The 12,641-nt window shown below is 40.6% G+C and overlaps 1 pseudogene across 1 annotated transcript; it reads right to left on the bottom strand.

The window, feature by feature from the left end:
• Window positions 1-5,336: 5,336 nt before the first annotated feature.
• LOC116560597 lies at window positions 5,337-6,976 on the bottom strand (annotated as a pseudogene). Its single transcript, XR_004273039.1, has one exon. The product of XR_004273039.1 is annotated as an SWI/SNF-related matrix-associated actin-dependent regulator of chromatin subfamily B member 1 pseudogene (transcript).
• Between the last annotated feature and the right edge of the window lie 5,665 nt (window positions 6,977-12,641).

Here is a 12,641-nt window from a genome sequence, read left to right as displayed (position 1 = left end):
TCGTGGAGCTAGGAACGAGTTGCAGAGAGAGAAATTAAAAAGACAGTGGGTATGTAGAAAAAGTCTAGGGAAAATGAAAGAGAGAGAAGAAAGAAGGCTAGAAATGACAGAGAGCAAAACTGAAAGTAAAGTTAAAATGTGTTGAGAGAAAAAGTATGAAGTCATTGAGATTCCATAAATGCACCTCCTTCTAGGAAGCTCAGCTCTTCACACCCAGGGTCAGACCTTCCTGTGGCAAGTTGAGTGACAACTGCCCTCATTAATTTCAAATATCAAAATCAGAAATCAAAAGAGGAGCCGTCATCACCATAACCCCCTTTCTGGCCTCATAACTTGCATACAAATTGTGATGTTCTCCACATTGTAAGAGCAAGAACAATCATGCATTTCTCTTCTGCCGAGAAAAACAAGAAGTGACAGATCATGTAGCCATGCCCTCACCTAGCCAGACTGCCAGGACCTGGTCCTGTGTATGGTCTTGTCAATGATGAAACCAGTGAGTCTGGTTTAAAGTTAGGACTCAACTAAAGCCTGAATTCAACTTTTGAACCATTTTCCACAGATGGAAGCTGACTCCTGGGTGAACAGGCCAGGGAAGATGGTTCGGTAACAAATTTATTTCTGTTGTACCCTATCTGCATGGAATGTTTGCTCTGCTTTGTCATGCTTAACAGTGCTTTGGGGATTTGGAGGTTTTCGTGGGGAAGGGAGGTGGGACAGAAAAGTCATCACTCTGTAAGCAAAGAGATTTTAATAACAATTTGAAAATACTGACTGGTGGGCAGGGCCTGCAGCTGTAAGAACTCTCTATTGAGCCCATTGACGTGGTATTTGTAAAAATTAGGGCTGCTTCTTTTTTTTTTTTTTTTTTTTAGATGGAATTTTGATTTTGTTTTCCAGGCGGGGGTGCAATGGTGCAATCTCAACGCACTGCAACCTCAACCTCCCGGGTTCAAGTGATTATCCTGCCTTAGCCTCCTGAGTAGCTGGGATTACCGGCACCCACCGCCACACCCAGCTAATTTTTGTATTATTAATAGAGACAGGGTTTCACCATGTTGGTCAGTCTGGTCTTGAACTCCTAACCTCAGGTGATCCACCCACCTCAGCCTCCCAAAGTGCTGGGATTACAGGCATGAGCCACTGCACCCAGCCAAGTTATGGCTTCTTGGAGGATTCATTCATTTATTCAACCAGTAATGGTGAGCAAGGCAGATAAGACCCTACCCTAACAGAGCTTATGGGAAGAACATGAAAAGTCAAATAAAATAATTACCACTTGTTATGAGAGATCAGGACAGAGAATAACTGGAAAGACAGAGCCCCCTTCAGAGAGGGGTGACAGGAAAGGTCTCTGTGAGGAGGTCACACCTTGGCCAGGTGTAAATGAATTGAGAGCCAGCCAGGTAGGAGCCAAACACAGCTTTTAGCAAGAGAGGAAGTATGAGAGAAGGCTAAGGTAAGAAGGGGGACGTCAGTGTGTTTGAGCACTAAAAGCCAAGTCCAGCCAGCTGGTGTGCAGAGGAGGTACCATTTGAGGGGCCATCCTGGTGGAGATTATGCATAGCCTGTAGGCAGTGGTCGGTAGTTGGGTTTCACCATGTCAGCTATGGAAAGCTTCCAGGATCTTCCAGGTAGAGGAGTGACTCGATCCATTCAACAACTGCAAAAGCCATAGCCCTCAAGGGCAGCTGCAGAAGGAAAACTGTGAAACTTGAAGACTTCCTGGCTAAGAGTGGCTGGCCAATAGGTAAGCAAGCTCCAAGAGCCTCCCTGCCCTAAGGCTCCAAAAGCCTAGCCTTTGCTCAGCTGAGATGGGCTAAAGGGATGGATATTCCTCAGGCAGGGGAGAGCCTGGACCAGTGACTCAATGGTTGTTCTTGTGACTGTAATTACATTGCTGAGGTTAATCCCAGATCCAGTAGTGTCAAGGTACTTCTGAGTATTGATTCTGTCCAAAGGTAGGCAGCTAAGTTTTATCCAGTAAGGAAATACTACAGGGTTAATCCAGGTAAATTATGAACCTCAACCAAGTGAAATAGACACAAGCCAAATGTGAGTAGAGAGACACAGGAGATGTTGGTGTTGTCGAGATTTTGGACCAATGTTTCACTAGTGTGGTCCATGACTCATCTGCATCAGAATCAACTAAAGGACTTGCTAAAAATTCAGATTTCTGGTTTCATACAACTCAGATCTGCTGAATCCAAAACAAATGTGGCTTTGAGTTTGGAAGGGACCCTTTGTGACAAATGCATTTTTGCCTGTCACATCATTGGCATAATATATCATAAACATAGAAAAACACTATTGAATATGTGCTGTTAGTTTTCTAGACCCCCAGCGAACCCTGAGCATCCTTCTTATCTTAATGAGTCTCAAGGTTAATTTACAGAACTATGAATATTTAAATCCAGATATATAATTTAATCTATTTTATTTAAAAATAGTGTTGCTTACCATAAAGCAGGATGAGTTCATGTCCTTTGCAGGGACATGGATGAAGATGGAAGCCATCATTCTCAGCAAACTATCATAGGAACAGAAAACCAAGCAACACATGTTCTCATTTGTAAGTGGAAGTTGAACGATGAGAACCCATGGACACAGGGAGGGGAACATCACATACCAGTGCCTGTGGGGGGGTGGGAGGGCAAGGGGAGGGAGCATTAGGACAAATACCAAATGCATGCAGAACTTAAAACCTGGATGATGGGTTGATAGGCGCAGCAAACCACCATGGCACATGGATACCTACGTAACAAACATGCACATTCTACATATGTATCCCAAAACTTAAAGTAAAATTAAAAATAATACTACTGTTGATTTAATATGCTTTTGTTGTTTTCTAACAGCTTTACTGAGGTATAACTGTTATACAATAAACTATATATTTAAACTGTATGTGTGATAAGTTTGACACAGAAATACATCCATGAAAACATCACCACAATTAAGACAGTAAACACAGCTATCACCACCAAAAGTTTCCTCATGCCCTTGGTAACCCCACTCTCCTGCCCTCTCCTACTCCTTCACCCCATTCCAGACAACCACTGATCTGTTTTCTATCACTACAGATTAGTTTGCACTTTCTATATTTTTTGTAAATAGATTCACACAGTATATCCTCCATTTTTGTCTGGCTTCTTTTACTCAACATAATTATTTGGAGATCCGTCAATCCTGCCTGTATTAATAGGTTATTTTTATTGCTAGGTGGTGTTCTATGGTATAGATATACCACCATTTGTTTATCCATTCACCTGCTGATGGACAGCTGAGTTGTTTAGGGTTTTCAGTAATTTCAAACTAAGACGCTGTGAACACTCTTGGACAAATCTTTACATAGACAAAGGCTTGCATTTCTTACTGGTATGTACCTAATGGATAGGTCCTCTGGCAGATGTACATTCAACTTTTAAAGCAACTGCCAAACTGTTTTCAATAGTGTTTTATTGATCGCTTTACGTTCCCACCAATAGCTTATGAGAGTTCCAGCTGCTGCTTATCTTTTCCAACACTTGGTATGATCAGCAATTTTCATTACAGACATTCCAATAGAGCTACAGTGGTACTTAATTGTGGTTTTAATCTGTATTTCTTCTATGTTTTAATCTCCAGTCCCCTTAAGCATCTTTTTATGGATTTACTGGTCATCAATATGTCTTTTTTGGTAAAATGTCTATTTAACTCTTTACCCATGATGCAAAGGGTAATTTTCTTATAACTGAGTTTGGAATTTCTTTGTATGTTCTGGATACGAGTCCTTTATCAGACAGGCAGTTTACAAATTTGTGTTCTCTGTCTGTGGCTTGTATTTTCATTCTCTCAACAGTGACTTTGAAGAGCAGGAGTTTTTAATCAAATCCAATTAGTCAATTTCTTTTCCTTTTATGAAAAGTATTCTTTTCCTTTTCAGAAAAGTATTTCTGATGTCATATCTAAGAAATCTTTCCCTAACCCAGGGTTAAAAGATGTCTATGTTTTCTTATATGATATTCTTATAGGGTATTTTATATTCTCTTATAGGATATTGCTTAGGTTATTTAGGTCAAAGATTATTTTGAGTTAATTATTGTACATAGTGTGAAGTGTGGGTTGAAATTCTTTGTTCTGTTTTTTTAATACGTACATACAATTGTTCCAGCACCATTTACTGAAAAGAATATTCTCTAGTCACTGCATTGTCTTTGAACCTTTGTCAAAAATAGGCATATGTATATGTGTATCTGCTTCTCAACTCTACTATGTTCCACTGATTTGCTTGGTCATCTTTGTCCCAGTGCCACACTGTCTTGATTACTGTAGTTTTGTAATGAATCCTCCAATATTGTTCTTCTTTTTCAAAGTTGTTATGGTTAATCCAGGTCCTTGGATTGGATTTGTAGATCGGTTGGACAGAATCTTAACAATAGTGAATCATTTTGTTGATGAACACAATTTATCTCTCCAATTATTTATAAACTCCTTAATTTCTTCCTTAATTTCTCTTAGGACTATTTTGTAGCTTTTGGAATACAAGTCTTGCATGACTTGTCATATTTGTTTTTAGTATTTTTTTATCTCTGATGCTGTTGTAATTGCTATTTTTTGTTTCAATTTTTGATTGTTCATTGTTAGCATATAGAAATGTAATTAGATTTTGTATCTCAATCTTTTTTTTGGGAGACAAATTCTCACTCTGTTGCCCAGGCTGGAGTGCAGTGGTGCAATCTCAGCTCACTGCAAACTTCACCTCCCAGATTCAAGCAATTCTCCTGCCTCAGTCTCCTGAGTAGCTGGGATTACAGGCGTGTGCCACCATGCCCAGCTAATTTTTATATTTTAAGTAAAGGCAGGATTTCATCATGAGGCTACTCTTGAACTCCTGACCTCTGGTGATCCACCCACCTCAGCCTCCCAAAGTGCTGGGATTAGAGATGTGAGCCACTGTGCTGGGCCTGTATCTTGAACTTTTATCCCGCAACTTTATTACATCTTATTAGTTCTAGTAGCTTCTTTGAAGATTTCACAGAATTTTTCTACATGTGCAATTATATCTTGCCCAAATAAAGACAATTTTTCTTCTACCTCTCTTATCTGGAGGATTTTTTCTTTTTCTTGCTATTTTGTACTTCCTAGGCCCTCCAGGAAAATGTTGAATAGAGGAATGAACATCCATGTCTTATTCTTTAACTGAGGGCAAATAATTCAGTCTCTTACAATTAAATAGAATGTTAGCGGTAGATTTTTCATAGATGCCAATTATTGTTAGGATATTTACTTCTATTCTTGGTTTGCTGGATATTTAGAACAGAAAAGGATTTGATTTTTTTTTTTTTTTTTTTTTTTTTAAAATAACCTTTTGCCTTTTTTTTAAAAACTGTAACTAGCTCTGCCTGGGGCTCCTACACAAAAACAAAACACAACCCAAAATCAGGTTTCTTCCTGACCCCAGAGACTGGGGAGGGGTGGGGGGACAGGACTGGGGCTCAGCAAATGGAATGTGTGCCGGGGAAGGCCAACTGGAAGCCACCCCTCCACCACCGCCCCAATCCTCAGGATGGTGCTGGGATGTCCCCTCGCCTCTGTCCTTGCCAGAAGATGGAGGAGAGGTGGCCCGGTCTTCTGAGATGCTCCGTGGGAGCTGCGTGCTGATGGGCTGGTTACCAGGCCGGGGCCGTGTTGGAGAGACGCCGCATCCGCCTCGTGTTCCTGTCCTGGTTGTGGATCTTCTTCTCCATCTCAGCATCTGTCAGTCTCCAGCAGCGGGCACCACTGGTCTGCATCGCCCGTGTTCCAGATGGCAATCTCCACCGTGGGCAGAGGGTTCTCGCTGAAGGCGTAGATCTTCTGATGCCAGCTCAGCTGTCCCCGGATGCTGTATGCGATGGTGGTGACAAACTCCCCGCCCAACCCCAGCTCTGAGCAGAGCTTCAGGGCAAACTTCTCCGGTGAGTTCTCCTTCTCTGACATGTCCCACTCAAACTGGTCCACCAGGGAAATGTTTCCCACGTGGATGTTCAGCTTGATGATGACACGCTGGTGTGATTGGTCCTCCAGGATGCTGTCCGTGGGGTAGGACTCGATCTGCTGTCTGAAGGCGGAGGCGATGGCTGGCACAAACGTCAGCGGGTTCAAATCCCGATCGTCACAGAGGATTTCTGAAAATATCTCAGGCGTCATCAACTTCTCATTCATGTTCCAGGTGAAGGCGTCTCGCAGCTTCTGCCCGTCGATCTCCATGTCCAGCCGGATGGGGACCAGCACCTCAGGTTGAGATGCATTCTTGTGGATCACAGCAAGGTCATGGTCGTCAAAGCAAAGGGGGAAGGTTCTCTTCTTGTCCCGGCCCATGCGGCTCCTGTTGATGGTCGTGGAGCATGGCACAGCGTCCAGGTGGTGGGAGCTGTTGGGCAGGGTGGCCACCCACTGGCTATTCCTCTTGGCCTTCTGTTCCCTGAGGTAGGTGGGGGGCTCCGTGCTGATAGACACAGCCTTGTACTTCTCATCGTTGCCGTCCAGAACCACTTCCACTTCCGAGGCTTTTAGCAGGGTCACACTGGTGGCTAGAGTCGTGTATCCGTGCTCATGTGACGATGCAACTATTTTCCTCCTCTTTTCCACAGTGGCTAGTCGCCTCCAGAGTGAGGGGTATCTCTTGTACAGAGAACCTCGGAACATACGAAGGTAGTTTCCCACCTCGGAGCCGATCATGTAGAACTCGCCGTCATCCTCCAGCTGGAACTTCACGGGCTTCTGCCCGAAGGTCTTGCTCAGCGCCATCATCATCATTGCGGCGGCAGAGACTGGCGGCCGGAGCCGGTCTGCGAGGGATCTGGAGGGCTGGGGTGGGGCCTGGGCGCGGCCGGGGCGTGCCAGGCCGAGGGAAACCGAAGCCAGAAGGCGAAATGCGCAACGGGCCGGGTACCCGCGCCTCAGCCGGGTTCTTCAGCCGCCGCCACCGCAGACGGCGGTGTACTTAAATAGCACACTTTTAAGTGTGCTATTTAATCTCCAATACTGGGGGATTAGGGGTTGAAATACTTTTCTGTTATTAAAGTTTTAATTTACTTGCCTTGTGGTCAAAGAATGATTTGATTTGGATTCTATTATATTTTATCAAGATACGTTTTATGGTCCAGAATATAGTCTATCTTGGTAAACAGATATCGCATGGAAACTTGAAAAGAATGTGTATTCTGTTGTTGTTAGGTAGTGTGATCTATAAATATCAATTAGAACAAATTCATTTGTAGTGTTGTTCAGGTCTACTATATCCTCACGATTCCCTATTCACCTATTTCATTGAGTACTAGAAGACGGCTGAACGTTCACATTTGACTATCATTGTGTATTTATCTATTTCTTCTTGCAGTTTATTTTTGCTTCTTGTATGTTTAGGATTGTAATACCCTATTGAGAAATTGACACTTTTATCACTATAAAATGATATTCTTTATTCTTGATAATATTATTTGTTCAGAAATCTACTTTGTCTGATATTAAAATAGCCACCCCTTCTTTCTTTCGATTAGTGTTAGCATGAAATACGTTTTTACATTCTTTTATTTTTGACTTATTTATGTCTTTAATTTCAAGTGGATTTGGGGAGTTTGATTTTTTATCAAATCTGAAAATTGTGACTTTTGGTTGAAATATTTACATTTACTGTGATTAATAATACACTTGGATTTTAATCTACTATATTGCTATCAGTTTTCTATTTGTCCCAGCTATTTCTTTTATTTCTTCCCACCTTTTTTTGAAATAATTGAATTATTTGTAATAATTCCATTTTATTTGGATTGCTGATTTGTTAACTATAACTATTTCTTTTGTTACATTAGTAGTTTTCAAGTCTACCTTTGAATAATATACCATTTTACATATGGTACATGATGGTTAATGTTACGTCTTAACTTGACTGGACTATGGGATTCTCAGATAGCTGGTAAAACTTTATTTCTGGGTGTATCTGTGACAGTATTTCTGGAAGAGTTTAGCATTTGAATCAGTAGACTGAGAAAGAAGATCCATTCTCACCATTAGGGATGGGCATCATCAAATCTGTTCAGTCCAAACAGAAAGACAGGTGGAAGAAGAAAAAACTATCTCTCTCTTCTTGACCTGGGATACAATCTTCTTTTGCCCTCAGATAAAAGAAGTCCTGCTTCTTGATCCTTCAGACTCTGGGATTAACACCAGAACCATCTTTTTATCCTCTTACAGCTTTGACTCCTCGTTCTCAGTCCTTTGGACTCAGACTGAATTATACCACCAGCTTTCTGGGTTCTTCAGTTTGCAGAAAGCATATCATGAGACTTTTTTGGCTTCCATAATCACATGTCAATTCTCATAATAAATCTCTGATTATATATCTATATATACATATGCTTCTGGTTCTCTTTCTCTGGAGAACTCGGACTAATACTTTGCTACTCCAGAGGCTGCAATGGGAGGACTGCTTAAGCTCAAGACTTTGAGGCCAGCCTGCATAACACAGCAAGACCCTACCACTTAAAAAAAAAAAAAAAAAAAAAACCTATTGTATTAGTCTATTATCATGCTGCTAATGAAGACATACCCCAGACTGGGTAATTAATAAAGGAAAGACATTTAATTGACTGACAGTTCCACATGACTGGGGAGGCCTCATAATCATGGCAGAAGGTGAAGAAGGAGAAAAGTCACATCTTATCTGGCTACAAGCAAGAGGGCATGTGCAAAGGAACTCCCTTTTATAAAACCTTCAGCTCTCATGAGACTTATTCATTATCATGAGAACAGCACAGGAAAAATACACCCCCATGATTCAGTTATCTCCTACCAGGTCTGTCCCATGACACATATAATGATATAATGGTATTATTACAATTCAGAGTGAGATTTGGGTGGGGATACAGATCCAAACCATGACACCTATATACTTAATTTTTCACTGTTTATCATTTCTAATGGAAATTTTATCCATTATTTCTTCAATTTGTTTTTATCCTGCCTCTCTCTCCTCTATAACATCTTCACTTACACACAGACTACTTGGAACTGTCTCACAGTTCCTTGGCATTCTGTTTCTCTCTCTCTCTCTTTTTTTTTTTTAGATAGAGTCTCACTCTGTCACCCAAGCTGGAGTGCATCTCAACTCACTGAGGCCTCTGCCTCCCAGGTTCAAGTGAGATGGGGTTTCACCATGTTGGCCATGCTGGTCTTGAACTCCTGACCTCAAGTAATCTGCCTGCCTTGGCCTCCCAAAGTGCTGGGATTACAGGCATGAGCCACTGCACTCTGCCTCAATCTGTTTTTCTATCTGGATTTTATCTTAGATAGTTTCCATGCCTATGTCTTCAAGTTCACTGATGCTTTCTTCTATAATATCTAATTTGCTATTAATCTTATTCGGTGTATTTTTTTTCTGTTGGACATTATAGATTTTATACCTTCCATTTCTCTACCTAACATTCTTCATCTTTTTGCTAGTTTTTTATAAACTTAAAACAGTTATAATTGTTTCAGTGTCCTTGTCTATAAATTCTATCATCTGTGTATTTCCTTAGTTGGCTTCTATTGATAGGTTTTTCTCTTCGTGGGACATATTTTTCTGCTTCTTTGCATGTCTCGTAATTTTTTATAAGGTTGCTAGACATTGTGAATTTTACCTTGTTGGGTACTGGATATTTTTACATTTCTATAAATATTTTGAGCTTTCTTCTGTGACACAATTAAGTTGCTTGGAAACAGCTTGGTCCTTTCAGGAATTTTTTAAGCTTTGTTAGGTAGAATCAACATTTAATCTGGAACTAACTTTTCTCACTACTGAAACATAACTCTTCTGAGTACTCTACTCAATGTCCTATAAATTATAAGGTTTTCCACTCAAAATGAAAGAAACAGAGACTATTCCTGGCCCTATATAATCTTCAGAGGTGTTTTTCCTCTAATTCTTTTAGGTAATTCTATTCCTAGCCTTGCGTAGCCCCCTCAATGCATGTGCTGATTAGCACTGCTCAACAGATAATCTGAGTAAAACCCTCTGTAGAGCTCTGGAGCTCTTTCTCTATGAAAGTCTCTTCACTCTGCTACTCTACCTCATGAACTCTAGCTACCTTGCTTCCCCAGACTTCCAGTTATGTCTTCTAAGGAACTTGCCAGAATTCACTGGGTTTCCCTTCCCTGTACATGACCTGGAAACTCTCTCCAGGCAATAAGCTGAAGTGATCATGACATTCACCTCATTTGTTTCCCATATTTTAGGAATCTCCATCCTTTGTTGCATTTATGTCTAATGACTTGAAAGCCATTATTTTATATATTTTGTCCAGTTTTATAGATGTTGAAGGTGGAAAGGTAAACCTTATTCCTGTTACTTCATACTAGTTGGAAGAGGAGGTCCTGAATATACCTTTATCATAAAAGTTCCTACATCTGTCCATGTAACGGCCCCTCACAAGACCATACCTTCTTTGAGGTTAGGTAATACTTTACTCACTACTAAATACATAAAATACATTTAATAAGTATGGATTAAATGGAGTTATTATGAGAGACTGTGTCTCAATCATTCCCACTCTAGTATTGACATAGAACTGAGAACTCTCTTTTGTTTAATATAGGGCATGGGAATTAGGATTTCTGGGTTCTGATCCTACTTCTACCACTAAAGAACCTATATAGTTTTGGAAAAATACATAATCTTGATAGTTCTTGATAATGAAATGAGGATAACTGCTCTTGCTAATTTCACAAGATCACTAAGATTAACTTTCTAAGTGCTAAAAAATCAGCCCAACACAAAGATTATTGAAGGCAACAACAAGAATCTCCCAGAGTGCCTAAGAAATGGCCATACCGGGAAACACATTTTTGAAGTTAATATGACTGAGTATTTATCAACATTACTTTCCAGAATTATAAAGTGCTAGAACTGGGAAGGATTTTTCCACATTTTACAGTCAGGAAATCTGAACCCAGAGGGTTAAGTGATCTCTGCAAGGACATTCAGACAGTCAGTGACAGAACTGGGAGAATGGCTCTCCTCATCACAATGTCACACCTTTCTGTCTAAACCATCTCTTTCTTATTGTTTTCATTGATTTTTTTTTTCAGTTATTCTTTGGCATTCCTGATGATTTCACAATCTTAGTGGGGGTCATTTCCATGGATGTAGTAGATTGCAATGTCATAAATTTTTTTAAAAGTTAACAAATCCAAAGTTCGCCTGTATAACTGTCATGGTAGGCATTAGGAGGATGATTTACAGATGCAGGGAATATTCAGCAGCAAACAGTCCTCTGGCAGTTAATAGTGTTAATTCTATGCCACATGCTGAAGTTTGAAGCTGGAACATTATTAGGGAAAGAAAACCCAAGGCCAATGTATTAGTCTGTTTTAACACTGCTATGAAGAAATACCCAAGACTGGGTAATTTATAAAGGCAAAGGGTTTAATTGACTCACAGTTCTACAGGGCTGGTGAGGCCTTAAAACTTACAGTGAGGATGGAAGGGGAAGCAAACACGTCCTTCTTCACTTGGCAGCAGAAAGGAGAAGAAGTTCAGAGCAAAGGAAGCCCCTCACAAAATTATCAGGTCTCATAAGAACTCACTAATATGTGAACAGCATGAGGGAACCATCCCCATGATTCTGTCACCTCCCACAAGGTCCCTCCCCCAACACATGGGGATTATAACTTGAATTAAAATTCAATATGAAATTTGGTGGGAACACAAAGCCAGACCATATCAATCAACATATTTTACTATTTAACTAACCAGAGATCATCAGAATTAAAAGAAGCACCACTATGTCTTAAGGAAGACCCTGACCGATCAAAACCAAGGGCTTGACAAATGAAAGTAATACAGGGCAGGAACTGAAGGGAGAAGAGTCCAGAGATATGGATGCGGAATGAAATCTACTTAGCTTCCAATCTACCGAACTTCCTCTATTGAACAGGCCCAAAAAGCACAGACCACAAAAAAGGGAAAATCAAAAAATAAGGTCCTCCAAGACACAATGTAACATAAGTCCAAGGGACCTTCCTTGAGCTGAGGTCAAGTGGAAGAGGAGACTGGCAGGAAGCCTGGAAGTATTGGGCACTCATATTTTGCTTGAGTTGTGCCAAAGATGCAACATGGTAGTGGATTTTTCCATTACAGTATCCTAGATCATGTCAGCAATAACCAAGGCATCCTTCAGAATGAACCCTCTTGTTATGGGTTGATGGTGGAATGCAAAATTGTTCCCTGGCTTCTGAACATTTCTTATAAGCAGGCTCTCTGCTAGAGGAGCCCAACAAAGGGTCTATGCAGCCATTCACACTGTGATCTTTGAGAATGTGCTGCCTATCAGTTGTCTAGGATGCAACCTCAAAACTGTGTGTGGTTGCCCTGCTCTGATATTTTGAGACATGGTACATAGGAGCTATTTGTTGTTCCACATAACTAACAAGGACTCCAGTGATCTTACAGGAGTCACTTCTTCAGTTCAAGCTCTAAAGAAAAACCGTATCTTTCTCTTTGGCCAATTTGTGGGTTTCTGATATCTGGCCTGCAACACTGAAAAGAATAAGGTCCAGCTAAGTAGAAAAATATCTTTCTATTCAGAAGCAGATAAAAATTATGCATTTAAAGACTGAGGAAACGAAATCTCACATGG

Source organism: Sapajus apella, unplaced genomic scaffold (genome assembly GCF_009761245.1).
Source record: "Sapajus apella isolate SASKATOON/1434 unplaced genomic scaffold, GSC_monkey_1.0 scaffold26, whole genome shotgun sequence".
NCBI lineage: Eukaryota > Metazoa > Chordata > Mammalia > Primates > Cebidae > Sapajus > Sapajus apella.
Note: the sequence above shows the minus strand (reverse complement) of the source record. Positions and strands in the feature narration are given on the sequence as shown.